The sequence below is a fragment of the Balaenoptera physalus genome, assembly GCF_965194825.1.
Source record: "Balaenoptera physalus genome assembly, chromosome: 12".
NCBI classification, from domain to species: Eukaryota; Metazoa; Chordata; class Mammalia; order Artiodactyla; family Balaenopteridae; genus Balaenoptera; species Balaenoptera physalus.
The window spans coordinates 85,418,404-85,445,188 of record NC_138897.1 but is presented as its reverse complement, the minus strand read 5'-3'; the positions used below and the strand labels follow the sequence as shown (position 1 = coordinate 85,445,188).

At 43.2% G+C, this 26,785-nt stretch overlaps 1 protein-coding gene and 1 long non-coding RNA gene across 14 annotated transcripts in view; one reads left to right on the top strand and one right to left on the bottom strand.

Moving 5' to 3' along the window:
• Positions 1-26,785, top strand: part of KSR2 (kinase suppressor of ras 2) — a 435,324-nt gene that overhangs the window by 265,653 nt on the left and 142,886 nt on the right. The window lies entirely within an intron of this gene.
• On the bottom strand, positions 171-26,785 carry LOC309639547. The gene is made up of 3 exons (XR_014251727.1): positions 19,308-26,785; positions 1,397-18,990; positions 171-1,362 (listed from the first exon to the last, which is right to left on the bottom strand). It is a non-coding gene; the product is annotated as an uncharacterized lncRNA (long non-coding RNA).

The following is a 26,785-nucleotide window of genomic DNA, read 5'->3' as shown; positions in this document are numbered from 1 at the left end:
AGTTGCAAAAACAATACAGAGGATTCCTGTACCCCTTAAACTCAGAATCACTAGTTTTTAACATTTCTTTACATTTGCTTCCTCTCTCCAGTTCCCCCGCCCCCAACCCTGATTTCTCTGTCTCTCTCTCTCTCTCCCTCTCTCTCTCTCTCTCTCCCTTTCTCTCTCTCTATCTCTCTCCCCCTCCCTCCTTTTGGTGAACCATTTGAGGCTAGGTTGTATACTCTCTTATATAACCACACAGAGTTACCAGATTTAGTAAGCTTATCTGATCAAGACTTTCACCTAACCATCTTCCAATTTCAGCAATTTGTCTCAATAGCATCCTTTAGAGCATTTTATTTTTCTGGCGCAGGATTCAGTCTGGGATCACCTACTGCATTTAGCGGTTGTGTCGACCTTGAACAGTTCCTTAGCCCTTGTCATTTGTGACTTTGATATTTTCGAAGAGTAGGGACCAGCTACTTTACAGAATGTCCCTCAGTTTGGGTTTGTCTGATGTTTCTGCACGGTTAGACTCAGGCCGTGCAGTCTTGGCGGGACTTCTGTGTAAGTGGTGTTGTGTTTTACTTTGTGCAGACCCTCTTTGTGGGCCCAGGGCTGCCAGATGTTTGGCTTTTTCAAAAGAAGTCAGAGACCGTGACGTTTATGAGAAGACTCCCAGTTTTAAAATGTAAGCACCCAGTGAAAAATCTTTCAACGATGCGTGAACCAGTTTAAATAACCCCATGGGCTTGTGGGTCCTATTTGGTCTTGGGGTTCCCAGTTTTTAACCCCCGTCCTAGAATCATGGAGGTTGGAACTGGTAGGTGCCTCAAAAATCACTGAGTGCAAGTTCTCATTTTACAGATGGAGAAACTGAGGCCAGAGAGTAGAAGGGACTTGCCCAGGATTACAGAGCTGGGCTTTGAACCTAGGTCTCCTGGGGCCTAACTAATGGTTCTCTCCGTTACACCGAGATGGTTGCAAAACTGAAGCTTCTGAAAGTGCTACTGAAAGTGCCCGAGAGGAGGGAAACAGTGCCTTCATTTAAAAGATGACACGTTTTGTGTGTACGGGGGCGCTGGTGCTGTGTGTGTGTGTGGGGGGAGCGTGCAGGTGGGTGTGTATGTTTTATGTGAGGCTAGTGCTGGATTTTTATCAACTCCCTCTTCTCTGATCTGCCCGTATATTTTGGAATTCCTGCCTTGGCCCAAAGAGTTTGGGCTCAGCATGCAATGGGCAACCTTAGACCTTTTGTTATGATCGCTCCCACCGGGAATTGTGGCAGCAAAAATCGGTTGGCAAGTGGTTGGTGCTAGGAGCCAGGGGGGGTCATCTGTGCTTCTTGGAGTGAGCCCTGATCCTCAGTGAGCCCTGATCCTCAGTGAGCCCTGATCCTCAGTCAGGTACACACTGGCGGCACGGGCATCCCGTTCCCTGTCATCAGGACCTGTGTCTGATTGTGCCTTTGTCCTAGTAACAACCCCTCCTGCACAAATAAGTGTTTTTGAATGGACAGTACCATTTCTGAGCATTCACTTTGTGGCCAGCATTGTGGGCCTTCAGCTACTCAGGATCTAGAGAGCAAAGGAGAAAGGATTCTGCTTGCTGCCCTCCAGAGCTGTAGAGCTGGCTGGTTTGGGCATCACTGAGGCAGGAGCTGAAGTTGCTAGACTTCGATGTAGTCTTTGAGATTTTATGGATGGTTCTCTTGCTTTAACTGACCAGAGAAGCAGGCCCCCAAGCAAAACTGCCAAGAACTATTTTGTTAATCAGAAAATAAGCAGGTCTTTGTCGCTGTACGATGGTGGTAGTATGGACATATGGCTTGGTTTCAAGTGACAGTAAACAAACTTGAACTTTTTTTTTAGTGTCAAGGTCGTTTATTGGCACATGTAGCTGAAAAGTCCAGGGGTTGCATGAGCTTCAGGCTTGGCTGGATCTAGGGGCTCAGTTCATGTCAGGACTCCATATCTCTCTCAGCTCTGCTCTCCTCCAGGATGGCTTCGCTCTTAGGCTTTCCATGTGGTGGCGATATGGCCTCAGAAGTCTCAGCCCCTTCCCTCTTCTGGTCCATAGTAAAGGAATGAGATTGTTTAAGTCTGAGATTCACTGAGTCAACCAGTGTGACCACATGCCACCTCTGAACCAACTGGTAGGGTCAGGGAAATGGGATGGAAATTTACTGGCTTAATCCTGGGCTGTGAACTTTACTTTTGGGCTTAGAAATGGAGGATTTTGCCTAAAAATGGAACGTGAATGCTGGGGAAGCTGAAAATCAGTGTCCATTAGAGTAAAAATGATTAACAAGGGTCCCTGTCCTCAGGGGCTTTGAGGAGCATCTTTCTGGCCAGATTAGTTCATGATCCAAGATAGTGGGGCCATGTCTCCACTATTGTACAGACAACCCTTTCCTTTTTCTGTGTCTCCCCTGGGCTGTGTTTCTCAGTGATCCATGGCAAGGAATTTCTTTTCTATCCCTCTCACTCTCCTGGGGGGTCTCCAGGAAGCACACAACCTGCCAGGAAAGGTTAACCCCCGGTTCCAGGTGGAGACTCAACTCCCCTCTCAAGGTGAAGCCATAGCATCCTGGCATTAGCCAGGCACGGAATTGAGAGTTACACAAACCTGGGTTTGAATCTCATTTCTGCCATTTATTAGCTAACATCTCTGAGCCTCAGTTTCCCCATCTTCAAAATGGGCCTAATAGGCCTTTCTTGTGGAGTGGTTATCAGGATGAAATAAAAGGATGCCGAGCACCGTGCCTGGTGCCTGGGAAGCACTCCCTGTGTTGCTGTGGTCATCGATACTATTATACGGTGCTGGGGTTTCGGTCAACTTTGGTCCTCCCGGTTTCTGCTGGACATCAGTCCACCCCCCTCCATACCTAAATGGAACCATCACTACTGATTGAATTCCTGACGTGTAAAGTGTGATACTGAGTGTATTAGTCCTTGTGGGCTGTTAGGGTTCTTGTGCCCATACCTGCCATAAATGACGTGTCCTTTGCTAATTCTGATAACAGAAGCTTTTCTTTTCACGGACGTAGGGTCTGCTCTTCTTCTCATCCCCAGGACTGTGCTTCTGGGCTCCCCTCCTGACCTTCCCTGTCACTCAAGTGCCACACAGGCTGTCCTGCTCTAGGGTGTAGCTCTGATAACTCTAATTTTCATCCCAGGCATTTTACCTATCTGTTACTCCTTTTGAGTGGGAAGAGTCCTCCTTCTCCGAAGAACAGGCTGCTTCCTAGGCCTCAGGGGGACCTGTCACAGCTCCCCATCCCTGCTGGCCTGGGGAAATCCCGGCATTTCCGTGCCGCCTTTAGCCTCAGCACTTTCTGGAAACCACAGCAGCCGCTGTGACTATTTAGGGCTCAGCTACTTTTTCTGTAAAGGTCCAGAGAGCAAATATTTCCAGCTTTGCAAGTCGACAGTCTCAACGACTAACTCTTCGATAGTGTCGTGAACACAGCCTTAGGTAACCGAAGGGGCAGGGCTGTGTCCCAATAAAGCTTTATTTACAAAACAGGCAGTGGGCTGACTTGGGCTCAGACTTCAGAGCTAAACAAGACCGGGTTTCAGAGCCCAGCTTTGCCCCCTACTGGCTGGGAGGCCTCGGGGGAGTGAGGTCTCTGAGCTGCAGTTTCTCGTCTGCAAAGTTAGGAGAACGGTCGGCTCTCCCTCATAGGGCAGTTGTAAGATTAAATGAGAGAACGCCTGTAAAGTGCTAGCACAGGGCCAGGCACATGGTGAGCAGGCAACAAATGTCAGCAATTACTATTTATACAATGTTACTAATGTGTGTATCTGTTATATATAACACATATACGTTCTATATGTTATATGCACACACACACACGCACACACACAGAACCAAAGCAGTGTGGTTTTTGGTGAGGCTTCTCCACTCACCTTGTTTAATGAGGCCACTTCACAGTTGGTCCCCATGAGAAACCAAGGCTTTTCTCCAAGGCCCCATTTCCTCTGTCAAGGGCTGCCACGCCCACAGCCCAGCTCGTCCACACTGAGGTGACTGCCCCTTCACAACCCTTTCTGAGCAGTCTGGGATTCTGTTTCCATGGGCATTGGTTGGGGGGGCAGATTATGAAATCGAGGTTTGCACCAAGGACAATACGGCCTCTGCTCACGTGTAAACTTACTTCAGATGTATGCTGTGGGGGATCCAGGTGTCCGGACAGAGGAAGCAGCCCTTTGGTACCCAGTTTCTCGTCCTTTTGGAAATCCCACAGAACCTGGACAAAGGAGTGGAGGCTATTGGCGAAAGAGGGGTACGTGGCTTAGAGACCTCCAAAACTGCATTTGTTAGGGCTTTTTCTGATGCAGAGACCCACCACATACCAGCTTCAGCAAATAAAAGGGAACTTTCTGGTTTAGGTACTGAAAAAAAAAATCTAGACATAAACAAGGGCTTCAGGAATGGCTGGATCCAGGAACTCAGTGTCATCAAGCCATGTTCTTTTTCTCTCCCATCTCATAGTCCTGCTTTCCTCCTTACGGGTGTCATTCTCAGTTAGGCTCTCCCTTCATGGTGGCCCTTGGCTGCTTCAGGCTTCCATCTTTATAGATCTAAGTGCATCAACCCCACTGAACCAGTTGGATTGCGATGAAGGGGAATAGATCTCCGAGGAACACCTGGATGATGTAACTCCCAGAATAGGGATGCTGAGCAGGCAAGAGCAACAACTGCCCCTATAAAAAGCCACTGATCTACGGGTTGGGTACCTGTGATTCATGCTCTCACTTGTTTCTCTCCTCATTGAGTAGCCAGGGGGAAATATGAACAATTACTAATTCAGAAAAAGAGAATGAACCTATTTGATGAGTATTATTTCCTTTTCTGTCTACTTGAGATTCCTACTTTCAGAGGGTGTCAGAAATCTTTCTTTTCCCCTTCACCGTCGACTTCCAGCTGGCTGTGAAATAAGAAGGAACTACTTCTAGCCTGGTGGTTCCAACCTTGGCTGTATATCCCAATCACCTGGGTGAGGGGAGCTTTTCAAAATTCTGATTCCCAGGCTGCACCCCTGTCCAGTGACGTCAGAGCCGCTGGAGGGTGAGGCCCAGGCATCAGTACTTTTTAATGCTCCCCAGGTGATTGCAATGTGCAGCCAAGGCCAAGAATCACCGATCCAGCCGGAGTGGCCAGTGTATTCAGAAGCTATGCTAGACAGGTGGAGGTAAGTTCTTGTAGGATTTTCTGAGCACCTATGTCATCAGTGTAGGTGCTGCGAACTTCCTCTTCTCATCTCAAGCTCTGGATATAAATAGAAGACAAGTTCTGGTCTGCAGTGGCATCCCGCGAGATTTACAGGCGTTGGGGTCCTGCCAGGGCCGTGATTCACCGCTGCCATTCCTGTTTGCTAACACACTGATCACCGCCAGATTATCTGGTCCCCTTGCTGCATCTTCAGCCAGGCCGGCACCGAGGCGTCAGCACAGGCCTCTGAAGGCACATTTGCAGAGGTGGAGGAAGTGGGTGGGCAGACAGGTGTGAAATACAGACAGGACTGTGGTTCCTGGGGCGGATGACAGACAGATCAGGCTATGGGAACAGCGCCAATGAGGAGACTTGGACAGCTGTCCAGAGGGCCTCAAATATCTGCTTTTCCCCTCCTGGGTCATTCATTCATTCAGTGCTTGTGAAGGGCTTACAAAGTCAGGAGCTGTGCAGAAGTCTCAGAATCAAATTGTTGACCCCATACCTAAGATTTAAGCAAGAGGAGACCCTGGCACTTCCTAAATGCTGGCGCTAATGGGTCAGCTGCTTCTGAATCTCTTTCCCATCCCATTCTCTGAGGCTGGGCCCAGAATCTGGGTATTGAACAAGCTCCCTTGGAATTATGTCACAGAGACCAGCCCCCAGATGAGGGTTAGGGCCTGGGGCTGTTTTCAACTGGCTTCTGGCCAGATTAAAAAAAAAGGACCAGAAACAAACTATGTTTCCATGAAGTATGTTAGTGAACTTAATAAACAGCCCTTTAGTTTGAGATAACATCCATCAAAACTTTTTGGTGTTAAATGTCCTTTTTAAAGTGAAATGATGGGTAATTATAGATGGTGATTGTTTTTTACGTAGTGTCCTTACTTAGAAACAGACATTGCTAACTCTAAGCAGTCTCCCATTTATTAAATTTTCAGGTCTATAAAATTCAAGTCAGGAATCCTTTCTCTAGACTGGAGTTTTAAAGGTTGATTATTAATATTATTGAACAATAAAACCCCTGCTTCAAAAAGAAGCTTATGTAAACCCCCAGTATATGAATCAGCAGGTTGAAAGGGCAGTTGTTCTGGGTTATGTCCATCAGGGGGCTTTGTGTACCATCCCCGAGTCCCCTCAGTGGTGGCCTCTGAGACATGTCTTTGAAACTCAGTTTGGAGCTGCTATCCTGGAAATTTCTTTAAATGATGATTTGAGTGGGAAACCCAAGGCTCTAGGACAGACAGTGTTTTCCCAAACTGCTGATTCCTAATTGGGTCCACTCATCCCAAGGCCAACATGTCACTGATGAATTAAAAGACCCTCCCATCCCCCACCAACCCCAGAATGCACTTAGCACTAAGGTGTCAGGGGGTGTGGTATTCATTGTAACAACCCTGATGTTCTCACTTTGAAAAACAAGAAGAGCGTGGTCTAGGGAAGTGACGTGACTTTCTCAGGGTTACCAAGAGGGAGGAAGGACTTGGGGTCAGGACTTGGTTTACCTTGAGGTCCAGAGCGCTTTTCTGCTTTCCCTTATGCTACAAAGCCAGCTCTGGCGTGTCGGAGGGAACTTTGAAAATATTCAGGAACTATGGCTTTTCCAACAGTATAACTTTCGAGTTGATCTCTTCAAGAGTCATTCCTCCATCTGTCCATCCAACCAAAAATATTTCAGAGTGCCTCCTCTCTGTGTGGGTACCAGAGATACAGAGATGCATAGACATTCAAGATCTCCATCTTCACGGAACATCCAGACTGCCGGGGGAGACAGAGATGAGCCAATTTCGGTGGTGATGAGAGCTGTAGAGTGGATGTCCAGGATGCTATGCAAATTAAACCAGAGGCGCGATGATGGGGGTGGGGCAGAGCAGGGATGCCTAGTCAAGCCAGGGAACCAAGGAAGACTTTCATGAGCAAGGGCTGTTTATGCGGAGACTTGAAGGCTAAGTAGGGTTGGCCAGATGACGAATGGGATGGACATGCATTTAAGGCAGAAGGAACAGCCCAGGCTGAAAGAGTTGGACAGGTTTCAGGAACCCAGGAGCCTGTGGATGAGGCAGGGCAGAGAAAAAGAGGTGAGGCTGGCAAGGCGAGCAGGAGCCAGATCCGGGATTTTAGTTTAGTATCTGCGGTTTAATTTCAGTGCTGAGGGAAGCTTTTAAGCCTCAGGCTCAGGCACTGACTCGCCTGTGCAGTTTCTACCCTTCCCTTCAATGGCATCTTCCGCTCTCTGACAGGTGGGTCTGTTATGGGTTGAATTGAGGTCCCCCCAAAGATATGTTGCAGTCCTAGCCCCCAGTACAGAATATACTCTTATTTGGAAAGGGGGTCATTGCAGACATAATCAGTTAAGATGAGGTCATACTGGAGCAGGATGGGCCCTTCATCCAATATGACCCGTGTCCTTCTAAGAAGAGGGGAATTTGGACACCAAGGCAGAAACATACAAGGGGAATGCCATGTGACCATGGAGGCAGAGATTGGAGGGACGCAGCTGCAAACCAAGGAGCTCCCAAGATCGATGGCCACCACCAGAAGCTGGAGGAGGTAAGGAAGGGTTGCATTTAGCCACAGAGGGAACGTGACCCTGCCGACACCTTGATTTCAGGTTTCTGGCCTTTAAAACTGTGAGACAATATATCTCTGCTGTTTTAAGCCACCCAATTTGGGGTACTTTGTTACGGCAGCCTCGGGACACTAACATGCGTCCGTAAGGGGTACATCTTCAGCCCTGACGTATGCGAGCGCCGTGCTCATGAGTCAGTCTCCCGGTGACTGTATAATCAGTCTGGGAGTAAACTGGGTGCTTTTTGGGAAAATGACATGAGCTCTTCTCAGCTGTGAAATTGCTCATCAATCAGTGCCTTCGAGTGATCACCTCGCAGATGGCCTCCTAGTGACCATAAAGAGTTAGTACTGCTTCCCAAGATGCCCCGCTGGCTCCCTGGACGGCTGTTTGCCACGCAAGAGAATCTGGACGTGCATCCCTCGGGGACTCCTGGCGGAGGAGGGGGTGGAAACCAATTAGACACAGCTGTTGCCGCCCACCCTCAGGCACGAGGGTCTATACTGCCTGCAACACTATGGGAATAAGCTCTTTGGATTAAGCCATTTTCCCAGCCAAAAAAGCTTCAGCGGAAGCCCATTTGCATCCTGTTGTCACCCCACTTTCTGATTTAATGGTAAACTGGGTAAGGCACTTCTTAAATCACAAAGGACACCTGCCAGTCAGATGCTGACGTCTATGGAATGGGTGTTGAATGGATTAGAAACCCACAGTGTGAGTCGGGGTCTGCCATTCCTCACTGTGCAGTGTTGGCTGGGTTAGTCAACCTCTCTGAGACTCAGTTTCCACATTGGAAAGTTAAGATTCTGCTACTTCCCCCACAGCAGCATGATAAAGATTAAATTCAAGAATGCATGGTAAAGTGGCTTCTGTACTGAAGAATTCTGCTCCACTGGGGAAGGCTGATCGAGAGGACTGCCAGGCAGGCTGACAGAGGCTTTTTTTTTTTTTTAATTTTTATTGAAGTATAGTTGATTTACAATGTTGTGTTAGTTTCAGGTGTACAGCAAAGTGATTCATTTATGCATATTATATATCTGTTCTTTTTCAGATTCTTTTCCATTATATGTTATTAAAAGATATTGAGTATAGTTCTCTGTGCTATACAGTAGGACCTTGTTGGTTATCTATTTTATATACAGTAGTATCAGTTAATCCCAAATTCCTAATTTATCTCCCCCCCTTTCCCTTTTGGTAACCATAAGTTTGTTTTCTATGTCTGTGAGTCGATTTCTGTTTTGTAAATAAGTTCATTTGTATCATTTTTTTTTTAGATTTCACATATAAGTGATATCATATGATATTTGTCTTTTTCTTTCTGACTCACTTCACTTATATGGCAATCTGTAGGTCCACCCATGTTGCTGCAGATGGCATTATTTCATTCTTTTTTGCAGCTGAGTAATATTCCAGTGTGTGTGTGTGTGTGTGTGTTTGTGTGTGTGTGTATAATATATATATCTATCTATCACATCTTCTTTATCCACTCATCCTGACAGAGGCTGGAGTGAAGCCCCCCACCCCTCTATTTGGGGTTCGTGGTAGGAAACATCCCTTGATCTTACTGAAAATGACTGATAAATGGTGGCTGCAGGGAGATCTCCCAGCCCAATGCTGTTTTGGGTGTTCTTCTCACTGTTTTTTCCTTTCTCTGAAATATTTTTAAAATATATATCCCAAATGAAAAATAGTGTATTTGCATTTATACATAATACGTATGTGTATGTGCTGATATGTGTATGTTTATAATCTATATACACTCTAAAGAAGAATAATAAAATGTTAATGCAATATCTTAAAATAACAGGTGGGCAAACTATGACCTGTGGGCTGGCTGCCTGTTTTTGTTAATAAAGTTTTATTCAAACCAGAGCTGGGATTAGTGAGTGGCAAGTGAGGCAAGGTCATGTAAGTACTTATATAAAAGTTTGATATTTTGTTTCTCATGGATTTCTTTGAACTCATTTAAAAATGTTGCATCAAAATATATTTATCTTGATACCTGAGTGTTTTGACCACCCCCTTAAATTTTTTCCTGCAGGCTAGTGCCTTACTTGCTTCACCCAAGTCCCAGCCCTGATAAAATTACTCAGGAAACAGAACTTGAAATTAAATAGAGCATCTCAAGCTCCTGGAAGCCCTTTATGTGCATTCCCCTTCTGTTCCCCCAAGGGATGACGCCATCCTGGATTTGTTTTACCATGTCTTGCTTTTCTTTGTGGGACACCTCACATGTACGTGTTCCTAAACAATACGTAGTTTAGTTTTGCATGTTTTTTTTTAAACATCTTTATTGGAGTATAATTGCTTTACAATGGTGTGTTAGTTTCTGCTTTATAACAAAGTGAATCAGTTATACATATACGTATGTTCCCATATCTCTTCCCTCTTGCGTCTCCCTCCCTCCCACCCTCCCTATCCCACCCCTCTAGGTGATCACAAACCACCGATCTGATCTCCCTGTGCTATGCGGCTGCTTCACACTAGCTATCTATTTTACGTTTGGTAGTGTATATATGTCCATGCCACTCTCTCACTTTGTCACAGCTTACCCTTCCCCCTCCCCATATCCTCAAGTCCATTCTGTAGTAGGTCTGTGTCTTTATTCCCGTCTTACCCCTAGGTTCTTCATGACCTTTTTTTTTTCTTTTTAGATTCCATATATATGTGTTAGCATATGGTATTTGTTTTTCTCTTTCTGACTTACTTCACTCTGTATGACAGACTCTAGGTCCATCCACCTCACTACAAATATCTCAATTTCATTTCTTTTTATGACTGAGTAATATTCCATTGTATATATTTGCCACATCTTCTTTATCCATTCATCCGATGATGGACACTTAGGTTGCTTCCATGTCCTGGCTATTGTAAATAGAGCTGCAGTGAACATTTTGGTACATGACTCTTTTTGAATTATGGTTTTCTCAGGGTATATGCCCAGTAGTGGGATTGCTGGGTCGTATGGTAGTTCTATTTTTAGTTTTTTAAGGAACCTCCATACTGTTCTCCATAGTGGCTGTATCAATTTACATTCCCACCAACAGTGCAAGAGGGTTCCCTTTTCTCCACACCCTCTCCAGCATTTATTGTTTCTAGATTTTTTGATGATGGCCATTCTGACCGGTGTGAGATGATCTCTCATTGTAGTTTTGATTTGCATTTCTCTAATGATTAATGATGTTGAGCATTCTTTCATGTGTTTGTTGGCAATCTGTATATCTTCTTTGGAGAAATGTCTATTTAGGTCTTCTGCCCATTTTTGGATTGGGTTGTTTGCTTTTTTGTTATTGAGCTGCATGAGCTGCTTGTAAAGTTTGGAGATTAATCCTTTGTCAGTTGCTTCATTTGCAAATATTTTCTCCCATTCTGAGGGTTGTCTTTTCGTCTTATTTATGCTTTCCTTTGCTGTGCAAAAGCTTTTAAGTTTCATTAGGTCCCGTTTGTTTATTTTTGTTTTTATTTCCATTTCTCTTTTTGCATGTTTTTGAACTTCACAGAAATGGAATCAAACTTCACATACTCTGCAGCGTTTTTATTTCTTGAATATTCTGGTTTTGAGATTCATTCAGATCTATGTGAATAATTGCATTCATTTTCATGCTGTCACATCCCGCGTTTCACCAGCTCTAAGATGCACGTGTCTCCCCGCAGTTCAGCACCTCTGAAGGTGGGCTGTAATTTGCAATCTATGGCAACTCATGGTCTCTGTCCTCCTGACAGGGTCAGGCTGTCGTTGTCATTCGTCACCCATCCAGTGCACACAGACGTGGCTCTTCATAATGTCGTCACTTCTGAGGTCCTCTGCTTTGTTGATATTAACATGAGTTGAGTTTCATTGGAGTTGAAAAAGTCTTCAAAAATATCACACCATGACTTGGCTTTGAAACAAAAAATTGTCTATACATATTGTCTATGCAGAAAGGCTTAAGGACAGGGCAGCATGATATATGATAAAATATGTCTAAATAAATCCAAAAGAGATTTTGAAATAACACTAAATTTAAGAATTTTAAGTGTAAGAAAGCACTGTGTCCTAGATAATTGGCAGCCTCTTTCTATTTCAGTGGTTCATAAATTAATGACCTTAACACTCAATGGCATCTTAAAGGTCAGTGAAGTATGGTAATATTCCATTGTATGACTAGACCACAATGAATGCATGCATTCCTCTGTTGATGGACACTGGGATTTTTTTCCCCTCTTTTTTACTTTGAAGCATTCAACTTGATGAGATCAGAGTTTCTCGACTTCAGCACTGTTGACACTTGGGGATGAGTAATTCTTCATGGTGGGGACTGTCTTGTGCATTGTGGGATGTTTAGCGGCATGCCTGGCCTCTCCCCCCCGAGATGCCAGTAGTACCCTTCCTCCAAAACACACATTTAAGAAACCAAAAGCGTTCCAGACATTGCCAAACATCCTCTGGGGGCCAAAATCACCCCATGGCTGAGAGACAACCACGGGACCGGAAGATGTATGATTGGTGGCCGAAATGGTTGCATCAGTTTATATGTTCACCAGCGATGCATGGGGTTCCTGGTTCTCCCTATTTTTGCCAGCTTTCATTTGGCCAGACTGTTGAACTACTTTGCCCATCTGGTGAGAATAAAATGGTGTCTCAGCTTCATTTCCGTTCACATTTCCCCAGTTGCTGGTGCGGCTGAGGATCTTTTCAAAGGTGTTTTGGCCTCTCATGTTTCCTCCTCTGTGAAATGTCTGTGTCTTTTGCCCATTTTTTTCTGTTGAGTTGTTTCTTTTTTTTTCCTTATTGATTTTTAGGGACTAAACATATTCTGGGTTCTAATTCTTTGTTATACATGTGGCAAATATCTTCTGATTTGTGGTGTGCCTTCTCACTTTCTTTATTTTCTCTTTTGATGAATAGAAGTTTTTAACATTAATGTAGTCAAATGTATCATTTCTTTCCTTTATGGCTTTTGCTTTTAAAAAATCTTATTTAATAAATTCTTTCTGCCCTGAGGTCATAAACACATTGTCCTACCCACCTGGAATTGATTTTGATGTATAAGGGCAGCTTTCTTTCTTTTTCTTTTTCTTTTTTTTCCCCCCAAATGGATAGCCAGTTTCCCAGCACCATTTGTCAAATAGGCTTTCTTTTGCCCCACTGATCTGCCATGCCACCTTGTCATTGGTCAGGTGTCTAAATTCACTCAGGACCATTCCTGTACTTTTTATTCTGTTCCGCTGGTTCTCACTTCTTCCTATCCCTCCTTTTTCCTTTTTCATGTACATCTGGATAATATTTTAAAATTTGCTTTAATTTTCTTTTTAAAAACAGTCTCTCTTAAATGCGCTGTGGTATCCCAGAGTAGAAAAAGGACATCGGGGGAAAACGTAGTGAAATCCAAATAAAGTCTGGTGTTTACTGAAGAGCAACGTACCAACATCAGTTTCTTAGTTTTGACAGATGTACTGTGTGTATGGAGGAAGCTGCGTGAAAGGTATATGGGAAGTCTCCATACTATCTTTGCAGCTCTTCTGTAAATCAAAAAGTATTCCAAAGTAATAAGTTGATTAAAAGAGATTTCTCTCATTTCTTAAAAATAATTTTTTGGCCTTTTCTGTTACTAATGCCTTCTCTAATCCTTAAACCCATCGCTTACTTTTACATTTTTTAATTTATCATCTCTTGAGTTTAAAACATTTATCTTAATCTTTGATCTCTTTTGCCCTCCATCTTTTAGATTTCTGCTTCCTTGACTGACAGTCATGTTTTACTTTCAGTCTTCTTCCTTTTCTCTCACTACATAAGGCAAAAATTTTTACTGTCTTCTGCTTATTGGCATCCTAACTCATTTTGAACTTGCAGGTTATTCATCTCTTTTAGTTTGCTCTCACCTTTAATCTCTTCATAATCATCTATCCTCCCTTTTCTTTTCCCCCCTTGGCTGCGTCAGGTCTTAGTTGTGACACGCAGGGTCTTTGTTGAGGCGCACGGGCTTCTCTTTAGTTGTGGCGTGCAGGTTTTCTCTCTCTAGTTGTGGCACACAGGCTCCAGGGTGCTTGGGCTCTGTAGTTGTGGTGCGTGGGCTCTGTACTTTGTGGCACTTGTGTTCTCTAGTAGAGGCGCGCGAGCTCAGTAGTTGTGGTGTGTGGGCTTAGTTGCCCTGAGGCATGTGGGATCTTAGTTTCCTACCAGGGATCAAACCCGCGTCCCCTGCATTGGAAGGCAGATTCTTTACCACTGGACCACCTGGGAAGTCCCTACCCTCCCTTTAAAATATTATATATTTTAAATATATATTATGTTATTATATATTTATATATAATATATATTATATAAATATACATTATACTTAAAATATATAACATTTCTCTCCTCTGCTTCTTTCTGAATACATTCTCTTATTTTTGGTTGTGTTTGTAACAGCAGAAAACCCTGGCCATGGGGAGACAGTAAGGAGAAAGCCCTCATCATGAATGGGGGCAACAGGAGACCTGCTTCCTTCCTCCCCAGAGTTTTAGCAGCAGAGTCTAGCTTTTCCAGAGGGCCACCCGCCGGGAGACTGGCCATGGGTTCACCCTCTACAGGCAGCTGTTCTCTGAGTGCAGGTGGCACGTTTCATTTGCTGGGGCAGCAGCTTCCATAACATTTTGGGCAGCATCCATCGCACCTGTGTGGCATCGCCTCCTTGAAAATCCATGGCCCAGTGTCATTGCATCTGGGCCTCCCTCACCTCTGTCGAATGAACTTGATCTCACTGCTCTCACATCCCCAACTTCAGGATGGCCAGAGAGAGGGTCTGCTTCTGGGCCTGACTCAAGTTCTCCAGCAAGATGGATATGATTTATCTCACTACTGACGTTCCCCTTGCCAAGAAAAATACCATCAACTTGGAGGTAACCCTAGTTGATTCCAGAGTTCTCAGGGCAGGCAGATCATTTCTGGGGCTCTGAGTGCTGGGTGTGGCTTATCTAAGGGGAGCCAGCCCCGAATTCCTACCTTCCTTGTGGCCAGTTCATGTGACAATGGAAGTATGACTTGAAATGGAAAGTCCTCCTCAGTTGGTGTATTTCAGTAGCAGCCTGGGGGAGAGATAATTCCTGTAGGACCTTATCCCATTCCGGAGGCATCTCCCTCTAGCCCCTTTCTGCTTGGAGTGAAATTTCTCCTCCTTTTAATCTTGGCCTGGCAACTGTCTGCCTTCATGGTTAGCTTATGGAAGTTTGGTGGCTGATGAACGCCTGGCAGACTCAGGGGCTTTCAAACTCTATAGGGAATCTGAGCTTTGTGAGGGCCTTTTAAAGCTCCATCTTATACACCTAACTTTCTCCTTCCATCAGAATAAATAAATTTTTTATGAGGGCTTTTATGATTTTTTTTTAACTTTGGACTTTTGTTTAACGCATGGTAACAGTTCACATTCTGTATAATGCTTTTTGGCTTAAAAGTGCTTTTCCGTGTATTATCTCATTTGATAAATAATGATAATTACCCCCATCCTACCCCCAAGGAACTTGATTCATCTTATTTGTGAGTATGTAGAAAACACTGAGGTTTCATTTGGATCCCAGGTGTTAATTAACACTTAGAAAAGGAACCAACAAAAGATTATCTAGATTTATTATCATATTATTTAGCATATTGGAATATAGATGAAGAAAAATAATTAGGCCTGAAAAATGTAGATAAAAGTCAAGATTTTTTTTTTCTGATGGAGAAGAAAAGACCTAGGTTAATAATAATCACAAAGAAGAATCATGAAGTTGTTTTTTGAACAAAAGAGTCTAAATGTTTTTTAAACACAGAAATAGTTTTAGGTCAGGCCATCATCCAGGCTTGTAGTTTTAAAATGGCAGCTCCAGAGTCAGCCGTTCATTCATTCTTTCAATAAACTATTCAGAGCCTTGTTCTACCGTCTGTCTCTTGTCAGCCTGGGGAGTGTTTTTAATTTTCTTGGAGCCCATTGGCCTGGGTTGCAAATTCTCAGGTCTTTGGTGAATCAATACCAACAGGAAAAAGTACCATTGTCCTTTATCTGCAGGGTCCCTGCTTTTTGCAGAGGGTACAGTCCTGACCTCTGGTTTGTCCAGCTGTCATTAACACCCCTCCGTTCCGCCCATCAGGGCCTCTCTCCTTCACCCATTTAATGATCACAACTCCCACAATATCTATGTCCCCAGTCCCTCCCTATTGTCACTTCCTAGTTAGTTCTCAGATTGCATCTTTCCATTCATGTTTCCCTGCTGGGTCGAAGCCATCACTTCCACAGCCACAGCCTCCTGACTCCTCCTCTCCCTTCCCCTTCTTCCAATCCGTGACCCCGCTGCAACCCATGAGATCTGTGCAGAAGGCAAGTCTGGTCAGTTCCACCTGCTCATTCTTCCACGACCCCCATTGCTCTTAGGTCAGAGGCAGAGCTCCTCAATGTGGCCACCAGGCTGTGTGCTCTGACCCCTCCCTCTCTGGCTTCATTTTGCACCATTCACACACACACACACACACACACACACACATACATTCTCTCCCTCTCTTTCCCTCCCCCACCCCTCCTCTCCTGCCCTCTCTTTTTCTCTTTGCCTCATCTCCACTCTCCCTCTTCCAGATATACTGGTTTCTTTCAGCCCCTCATACCACCCTATTCTCTCCAACCCCAGGACTTTTGCACGTGCTGTTCTCCCTGCCTGGAACACAACCAAGCACCCAGAATATGCGTCAACCCTCACTCTGCAGTAGTTTCGCATTTCCATAAGGAGATACTGAAAGGCATCACTCATGGGAGTACATTAGGCATGTGTAGCACCACTTCCTTAGAACTTAAGGGTTTTCCTTGCTTCCTCCTCGGTGTCCTGGGAGGAACCCAAAACTACTGGAGAGGGATCTCCCTGGCCTGTCCATGAGCACTCCTGTGACCCACTTCTGTGTGAGCCCAGTGGGCTGAACAATTAAGCAGATGGTAGCACACTCAGTGAAGCTGAAGACAGTCCCCCTGGTAGAGGACTGGCTGATATTTCTTATCTTGCAAAAAGCAGAGCTTATGGAGAGTATGTGCAGTTCTTCTTGATACGCCAAGTAAGTCTCTGGGATGGTACCAGGACTGCATCATTTTGACTTCCCACAGGATTCCTTTCACTGACCTACATTTTGGTTCTTATATTTCCTCATCATTAATTGAAACATTTTAGGATAGTCCCAAGAGGGGTTTGTTGAGGATGTTGGTTGCTATGGTAACCAGTATCCTGTGGAGGACCTATTTCTGCAGTCAGGAACAGGAAGAGTTGTGATTCTCACACTCTCTTGTTTTGTTTTTTATATTCTGGAACCAGTGACATGGTCAGGAGACTGATTGTGTTTTCCTCTTTGTGCTGGCTACCAGGAAGCTCAAAATCAAATCTTTGGCCAGCTGCCCACAATGGTCAGCTTAAGTGTTATGTCTATTCTCCTTCTAGGCTTTACATTTGTTTCCTACTCTCATCTTCTTCTTGCTGAGCTTTTTTTTATCAGCTCATCCAAAAAACTTTTTTTCCTTCTATAATGTATGAATATAAACAGATTTAGATCCTTTCTGGAATAAAGAAAGGCATTTTAAAAATGTGCAAATGTTAGGTATCATTGTATATATGCCTACTCACCCCCGAGGGCCCATGGGGAGTCTATCATATGCCAGGCACCGGGTCACGTTATCAGATCTGCGTTATGAAGTTTAAAGAAAAGGAAAATGAGACTCAAAGAGGTTGGGTAGCCTGCCCAGAGTCGCAGACCAGCACTTGGCAGAGTCCGGTTTTAATGTCAGCTCTTTTTCTTAAAAACTGTGCTTTGACCCACTAGCTGAAACTTCCTCCAGTGGAGCACTTGCCTACCTCAGTGCTCTGTAATTGTCTGCCTCCTTGTCTTTCTCCCAGACCTGACTGTGTGTGCCAGGAGGGCGAAGTTCAAAGCTTGTGTCATAGTCCTGGCATTTAACACCACGTTTAGAGTATAGAAGAAGTTCAGTAAATATTTGTTGAGTGGATATCAACTTAAACTGGGTTTGGGGAACAATTTCCTCTTATTCCTAAAAGGGGAGTAAAGAACATTTATCAATAATTCATGGTTCTGAAAATTCTACGTAATTAAAGTATTTTAGTATATAGTGGACCTGGAAGTTTTCTGCAGATGTAAGAGAACGTTTTTCAACCAGTGTGAGTTAGTCATGGTGCTGCCTTTCTTCAAGGCAGTGGAAGGTATGAACATGTGTATAATCCTGTTTGACCTTGTCTTCTGGGGACAGGGAAAAAAGAAGTCTTGATAACTAAATTGCCCAACACTCAAATTGCACAAATAGGCTCATTGAGAAGGAGATGCCAGTTGAGTAAAATAATTTTCGTTGTCTTATCAAAGAGGCTCTCTGCAAGAGAATCTTTCTTTTGCTTTGCAGCTGTTTTGGGTGCAGTCTGTGAAGGCTAATTGTGAATCTCGATAGTGTTGACTCTCTGAGCTCTTGAATTACGCATGTAAAATAAGATGCAGGAAATGATGATTCAATCCTGAGCGACTCACATCTCAAATCCTGGATTCTTAGAGGATCGGGTGCTTTTTCCATCCTCTCCTCTGTTTTAAAAATCAGAAGTGCTGAGAATTATGGTGACATGCCTATGGTTGCATTGGGAGTCATTGGTGGAAATGGTCTAAGACTCTTCCATCAAGGTGGGCTTGAGTTTTGCAACTGGTGCCGTCTTGCTTGTGAGGCCAACACAGTTATGTAATTTTCAAGTGCTGAATGAGATTATCCCTTAGCTCCCTAAATTGATAGAATAGAGTGTGCAAATGCATCCCCAGGATATCCATGGAATGTCTCTGGCCCCTTCATCTGTCTCCCTTTGCAAATTAGTATTGTGGAGGCTAAAGCGTGGAGGTGTGGCTGGTGGTAGAGGATGGTTGTTGGGCAGAAGGTCTGTGTTATGATTATCATTTTTATATTTGGCTTTGGAATTTTTTAAAGTTTTTTTTTTTAACTTTGAAATAACATTGGACTCATGAGAAGATGCAAAAATATAGTATAGGGTTCCCGTGTACCCTTCACTCAGCTTCTCCCAGTGACATTACCTTGCATAGCTATACTATATTACCAAAACCAGGAAAATGACATTGGTATGATACTATTAACAAGAGAATGTCTGTGTTACTTACATACAAGTATATGTGGATGCAATAACTGAATTCTTGCTCTGTACCAACCCCTTTGCATGATGATATAATTTAAATTCTTGTTAAGAACCTTTTTTTTTTTTTTTAATTAATTTATTTATTTATTTGTTTGTTTTTGGCTGTGTTGGGTCTTCGTTTCTGTGCAAGGGCTTTCTCTAGTTGCGGCAAGCGGGGGCCACTCTTCATCGCGGCGCACGGGCCTCTCACTATCGTGGCCTCTCTTGTTGCGGAGCACAGCTTCCAGACGCGCAGGCTCAGTAGTTGTGGCTCACGGGCCTAGTTGGTCTGCGGCATGTGGGATCTTCCCAGACCAGGGCTCGAACCCGTGTCCCCTGCATTGGCAGGCAGATTCTCAACCACTGCGCCACCAGGGAAGCCCATAAGAACCTTTTGAGGTAGATACTATCATTATCCCCATTTTACAGATGAGGAGAGTGAGACACAGAGAAAAAACCTGCCTAAGTGCATGCAGCTAGTTAAGTGTGCGGTTGTGACACAAACCTAGAATCTGATTCCAGATCCTGTGCTCTTAACCTCTTTTCTATACTGCCTTCCAACTCAGTAATAAAATTCTTTGGAAGTAGGGACTTAGATTATATATCCGCCTAATCTTACTGCAGAGATTTACAGCTGGTAAGGGCTCACTACATATTTAGGTTTTGTTTTGAATACATGGGTAGGGACTATGAGGTATGACCAGACTGGATCTTGTTCTCCCCCTACTTTCCCAGAACTTGCTAAGTCTAAGTTATGAGAACTAGGAATGAAACAGCCTGGAAAAAAAGGAGAATGGGAAATACCCGCACATTGGTTATTGGTAATGGACCACAGAGAGGTTCCTTGACCTGATACCAGCATCCTAAGCCATGTAGCCAGAGAATGGGCCCACCTTTCTGTCTATCCCATCATGGAGCTAGTGGCAAACCTAACTTATTTCTATCAGGGCACAGATATCTGTTCACTGGGAGCTCTGGAGTGCATGAGCTTCAATAATAGTTAATCCACAAACTTTTGTGCTGGGTGTACTTCATTTCTTCATTTTTCTTTCCTTTGTTTGCCTTTGGTCAACCATGACACAAATGTGTGATCCCTAGGTGAATATCAACTAATGACAGTCAATATGAGGTCACTCAAAATGGTACCTGGGGATAGTGAATAAGGACAGGGGCAGGAACTAGAAAGGATCAGTTAACTTCAGTACAACAAATAATTACTGAGCGCCCATGATGGGCCAGACACTGTGGTCATCACTCAGGATCTAGGCACTGTTAGGACTAGCTCCGGCTTTAAGGCAGCTTGCATATGATGGTGGCAGTTTGGTAGAGGGAAAGAGCTCTCAGAAAAGGGTTCAAATCCCAGTGCCCTTGTCATGAACCAGCTGATCAACTTCGGGCAAGTCTCTTAAGCTCTCTGACCCTCAACTTTCTCATTTGTAAAGTGAAAGTAGCAATACCTTCATTAAAGATCAACTGTGATAAATGAAAGAAGACAAACGTAAAAGACCACACACTATATAATTTTATTTGTATGAAATGTCCGGAAAAGGCAAATATATAGAGACAGAGAGTAGATTAGTGGTTGCCTGGGGCTGGGAATGGGAACAGGAAGTAACTGCAAATGGGCACAAGGTGTCTCCTGGGGTGATGGAAATGTTCTAAAATTGAGTTGTGAGGACGATCACAACTCTGTAAATTTACTAAAACTCACTGAACTGTACACTTAAATTGAGTGAGTTTTACAATTTGTAAATTATACCTCAATAAAGCTGTTTAAAAAAAGTGTCAAGTGTGAGGCTCAAGTAAGATGATGGAATGGAATCGCTTAAGACATTCTGACATGCTGTACATATGTGCATTATCTTAGCATTTTCAAAATTGGAAGTTAACTGTTCTATGAGGCCAATTGCACACAGAAAATGTTGCTGGGGAGAGCAGTTGCACCAGCTTGGTAGCCTGGACGTCTAGCAGACATCCTTGTAGTAATTAATGAAAATTGAAAGTTGTCAGTTTCTGGAAGGTAGGGACTGGCCTTGGATCTGGGTCTCCCCAGGGCTCTGAAGAAATTCCTACTTCCAGCAATGGTGAGCTGTACTTTTGTGGACCAACCCTCCAGCAAGAATAACTAGAAATGCTGGATAAGATATTTTTAACAATCTGTTTAAAGGCATCAGTAAGGTACTCAGGTCACTGTGGGGCTCCTAGAAAGAAGGGAGGTACAGGAAGTGAGCCCATAGTTCAGTGCTACTTTTCCACTCATGGTATCGGTTAATTCCAAAATGGCAGCTGAGAGACTGAGAAGCTAAGAACTTCCTTCACCTCCTGGGGCTGAGGAAGAAAAAGTGGAGCTCAAGAAAAACAGAAGGGGACCCTGGTAGATAGCAATGTGTCCAGTAGGGACCTGAGGGGCTATGCTCTAGGAGGAAAGGGAAACTAGAAACACACCAGTGCTTATAAAAATAAAGCTGAGCTTCAAATCTGCTGAGTCCCTGGTTGGATTAATGTGATTTTCCCCTCTCTTAACTGCCTGCAAAAAGCAAAATTTCAGTCATTTTTGGAGAAAAATAACATCATCCAGAATCTCAAATTACCTCAATTTTCAGACACAGTTTTAGGAATTCGGTAAAAAAAAAAATTACCAAGCGTATTAGGAGTCAAAACCACATGACTTAAAACCAGAAGGAAAAGACAGACCCAGAGGAGTTATTTGAGTTGTCAAACATGGACTTAATCTTTTATTTTATCATGATTCAATTTCTTAATTCATGTGATTCAGGATTTGCCAGAATTAGAAGCTGGCTCCTCAAGTAGTGTAGGTCTAATTTAGGTTTTTTAAAACCAACGCTATCAAGGTATAATAAGTTGCACCCATTTAAATTTGGTGTTGGATGGATTTTGACAAGTGTATACACCTGGGTAACCACCACCACAGTGAAGATACAGAACATTTTCATCACCCCCCAAAATTCTCATATCCCTTTGCAGTTAATCCCTCCATCTTCCCAGTCCCATCAACCACTTCTCTTCCCTCTGTCACTATACATTAGTTTACATTTTCTAGAGTTTCATGTAAATAGATTCATATAGTAGATATTCTTTTGTGTTTGGCTTTTTACACTCAGCATAATGTTTTTGAAGTTCATTTCTATTGTTGCAGTTAGCAGTGGTTTGTTATTTTTTATTGCTTATATTTCACTGTAAGACATGGACTTTAAGTAACTATGATTAAGGTATATAAGAAATTCGATGACAAAATGGAGAATTTTAGCAGAGATCTGGAAACTATAAAAAATCAAACGGGCATTCCAGAACTGAAAAACATAATAACTGAAATTAATAATTCAATACATGGGTTTAAAAGTTAGCAAATTAGACATATTGAAGAGAGAATTGGTGAACTGGAAGGTGGGTCAGAAGAAAATACCGAGACCTAAGCACAAAGAGAAAATAAAGATAGAGAAAATACTGAGAAGAATGTATGTGAGACATATGGGATATGCTGAGATGGCCTAATATACTTGTAATTGGGATTTCAGAGGGAGAGGAGATAAAGAAAGAGATACAAGCAACATTTGAAGTGATAATGATAGAGAAATTTCCAAAAATGACAAAAGACATCAAGCTACAGCTTTAAGAAGTGCCTTGAACCCCAAACAGAATGAATACAAAGAAAAATATATGCAAGCACCTCTTAGTAAAACTGATAAGATCAGTGGGCTTCCTCATAAGCTCAGTTCCTGTTTCATGGAGGTTTCTCAGTCAATGCTTATTACATGCATGCATGTGTGAATAAATGAATGAATGAATGAATGAATAATGAAGGAAAGGAAGGAGGAAAAGAAGAAAAAAATGGAAGGAAGGTGAGTCATGGAGCCCAGCTTTATTTCCCTGATTTGCCATGTGCTGCAGGTGGTTTCCTGGGAAGCAGAGTCTGAGATGGAAATTAGCATGTAGGAAGTTTCTTGGGGAGCACTCTTGGCATCTGCAGCTGTGGGGGTGTAAAGGATGCAAAATTGGACAGAAGGAGAAGTTGGGCTGTGATACAGTCTCAATAAAGACCTCATCGAACCTCACAGGGCACTCAAGCTGGGCTGGTGGTGCAGAGATGTTCTCAATAGGGACAAAGTGCTCAGGTCTTTATATGCCTTCACTGACGTGTCTTTAGTGGTGGGCTGTCCTCAGGGAGGGGGTATGCTTTGGGCAAGGCTGCTTTCTTCAGCCAAGGGCAGTTGCTGGGTGGAGAGGGTATCTGGGGGGTGCCTCACAGTGTCCATTAGCTCTACGATACTTCCTTCCATTCCTTTTCCCCATAAAAAAGAAACGGCATGGGATCCCAGCATCCCAAGTTCTATAGCCTTCTGGAATCACCCAGTTCTTTAACACTCATGAAATAACTTAAGCCCTCATACAGTGTGAATGAAGAAAATGTATTTACCTTATGGGGCATGGTGACTGGAGGTTTATTTACCTATTCTGATTTTTTTTCTGATGCCTTTCTTTTTTCAAAATTCACCCATTTAATGATTCAGCATTATTAAAATATTTATTTAAATATTTCTGAGGCACCGTACTATGCACTGAAGTTCTTTCTCTTTAAAAATCTGTATGTGTTATCTGTTGCTGCATGACAAATTATCTCAAAACTTAGTGGCTTACAACAACATACCTTTATTATCTCACAGTTCTGTAAGGAATTTTGGAGCAGCTTAGCTGGGTGGTTTTGGATAAGGGTCTTTCATGAGAGTGCAAGCAAGATGTTGGGGCTGCAGTCTCATCTGAAGACTTGACCGAGACAGTCTAAGTCCACTGGAGCTGCTGTAATAAAATGCCACAGACTGGATGGCTTATAAACAACAGACATTTAAGTCTCACAGTTTCATAGACTGGAAATGAGGATAATGGTGCCAGCAGTCATATGAGGGCTCTCTTCCTGGTTCATAGTTGGCACCTTCTTGCTGTGTCCTCACATGGTGGAAGGGGCTAGGAATCTCTCCTTTTATAAGGCACTTATCTCATTCATGAGGGCTCCACCCTCATGCTTAAGCACCTCCCAAAGGCCCCACCTACTAAACCATCATCCTTTGGCAGTTAGGATCTCAACATATGAATTCGGTGGGGGACAGATTCAGACCATAGCAGAGGCTGAAGGATCCACTTCCAAGGTGGTGCACTTAACACAGCTGGCAAGTTGGTGCTGGCTTTTGGCAGGCAGGCTCAGTTTCTCTCCATGTGAATCTTTCTATAGGGCTGCTTGAGTGGCCTCATGACACAGCACCCCAAGTTTCACAGGAGCTTGTCACCACCTCTCCACATCACATTGGTCTCTCCAGTCTGCTTTGTTCCAAGGTGGACATAGTCGTAAATTGATGTTTTACTGAAGACTGAAGACTTGGGGATGGGCAGGTAATGGGGTGGGGAAAGGGAAGTAGCAAAGAACAGCAAAGTATTTAATGTTGCTTAGCAGATATTACTCTTCTCAAAGCCTTGAGTCATTGTGCAGGATTTAACCCCTGTGCCTGAGCTGCTCTAAGGTCTTTAAGGCACAATGAGTTCTTCTAGACTAAAATGGAATAGGATGCCTGAGCAGGTTATGTAACTGGAGGGAAGGGAACATGCTTTCTCAGCACTCTGGGTGTGTCTCACCGGGGGAAGACAGAGTGGGTGGTCACCTCTGCTGTTACCCCAAGATTCCTGCTCCTGTAGCAGGTACACTGGAGTGGGGAACACCCCAGAGGCCAAGGGTGTTCCCAGTGTGTATATTGGGTGTTCCTGGTGTGTATATTGGGTTTTTCTGGTGTGTATATTAGGTGTTCCTGGTGAGTATAGTGAGTGTTCCCGGTGTGTATATTGGGTGTTCCTGATATGAATATTGGGTGTTCCTGGTGTGTATACTGAGTATTCCTGGTGTGTATATTGGGTGTTCCTGGTTAGTATACTGAGTGTTCCTGGTGTGTATATTGGGTGTTCCTGATATGTATATTGGGTGTGTTCCTGGTTTGTATATTGGGGTGAGAGGATAAAAAATGAAATAGATTTTCTTTTAAGATAAATTTTATCTCAACTGCAACCACTATTAACAAATTCAGGCCAGGTCTTAGCACGTCAAAAAAGATATCAGGACAGGAAGCAGAGAGCAAGTGTTTCCACACTCACATATAAATAGAGAGATAATGCTCAGAGAATATCAAAGTAAATTTCAGAGGCAGTGGTGACATTTCCAGAATAAACATTAGTTAAACACTTATGAACGACCATCAAAATTATTTCACGGGTGTAAATTAAAAGCCAGTCCTGTAACATTGATTCATTTTCCTCTCCTCAAATTCCCACGGTTGAATGCGCAAAAGTACGACAGGAAGGTATTGAGAGAACTTTCTCCACATGGAGATGTCAGTTGCCTTCCCTTTTATCTCTTGTTAGGTTCCTTTTCAGTGGGATCTATCATTTACTCCTAATAGTGATAATAAATTCACATTTTATCAGATGATGAACTAGAGTTCTGAGTAGCCCACTGAGGGACATGTATTCCAGAGAGTTTCAGGGCATTTTTTTAATACAGACTGAACAAGTCCAGTCAATTCTTAATTATCCATTTGTGTCCTTTCTTCTGGGTGTCTTATGCTTAGAACAAGTTTTCTCTAGACTTTTACAATTTTTTCTTTTAATTACAAAAAGTAATTTATGCTATCACAACAAATTCAAACAGTAAACAAGTATATCACGTAAAAAGGTCAAATCCCACCATCAGAATATGTCCACTTAAACCAGTCTGAGTGTATCCTTCCTGAATTTTTTTTCTATACATATAGTAGTGTTCTATTTTTAAAATTTATTAACTATGTTATTCTACACCTTGTGTATTTTCACTTAATATATCAAGGACATCTTTTCATATCATTACATATATGTCTGTGGTATTAAAGACATATAATATTTCATACTTTGGATGCAGTATAATTTATTTATTTGCGCCCGTATTTTTTAAACTGAAGTACAGTTGATTTACAATGTTATATTGGTTTCAGGTATACAACATAGTGAATTCGATATTTTTATAGATTATACCCTATTTAAAGTTATTTTAAAAAATTAGCCATATTCCCTGTGCTGTACATTACATCCTTGTATCTTATTTATTTTATACCTAGCAGTTTGTACCTCGTCATCTCCTTCCCCTATCTTGCCCCTCCCCCATCCTTCTCCCCATTGATAATCACTAGTTTGTTCTGTATGAGTCTGCTTCTGTTTTATTATATTTGCTCCGTTATTTTATTGAACTGTCGTTACCACAACATCTTGTATGCAGCTCTCTGAGCACACTGTTAGTTGTTTTAACCTGCCTCAGAGCACAGAGTCTGAGGCAAGGATTAAGTGCTATTGCTTTATTTGGGAGGCGCAATCCCAGGGCATCGAAAGTGAGAAATAAGGGAAGAAGGAGAAGCAATGACATCCTGGCCACTGGTCCACTGTGAGCCACAAAGAGGCACAACATCACTCAGCAGGTGCATCTGCTCTTCCACATGGGATGCCCCAGGACAGGCTGGGCAGAGAAACTGCGTCTTAAGAACAGACCACTCAGGAGAGGAAAGGAGAGGAAAAGGATCTGCCTGCCTGCTTCTCACAGTCTGTCTTCCAGTGGTCGTGGTTCACCCCGTGGTGCGTTAACCCTCCCACACTTATAGGTTGTGTCATTCAGCCCGTTTGGCAGCTGCTCAGAGGCCAGATCCCATGCCTCACAGGATGGTGTTTCTTCTTTTAATTTATTTTATTGAAGTATAGTTGATTTACAATGTTGTGTTAATTTTTACTATACAGCAAAGTGATTCAGTTATATATATTTATATATATACACACACACACATTCTTTTT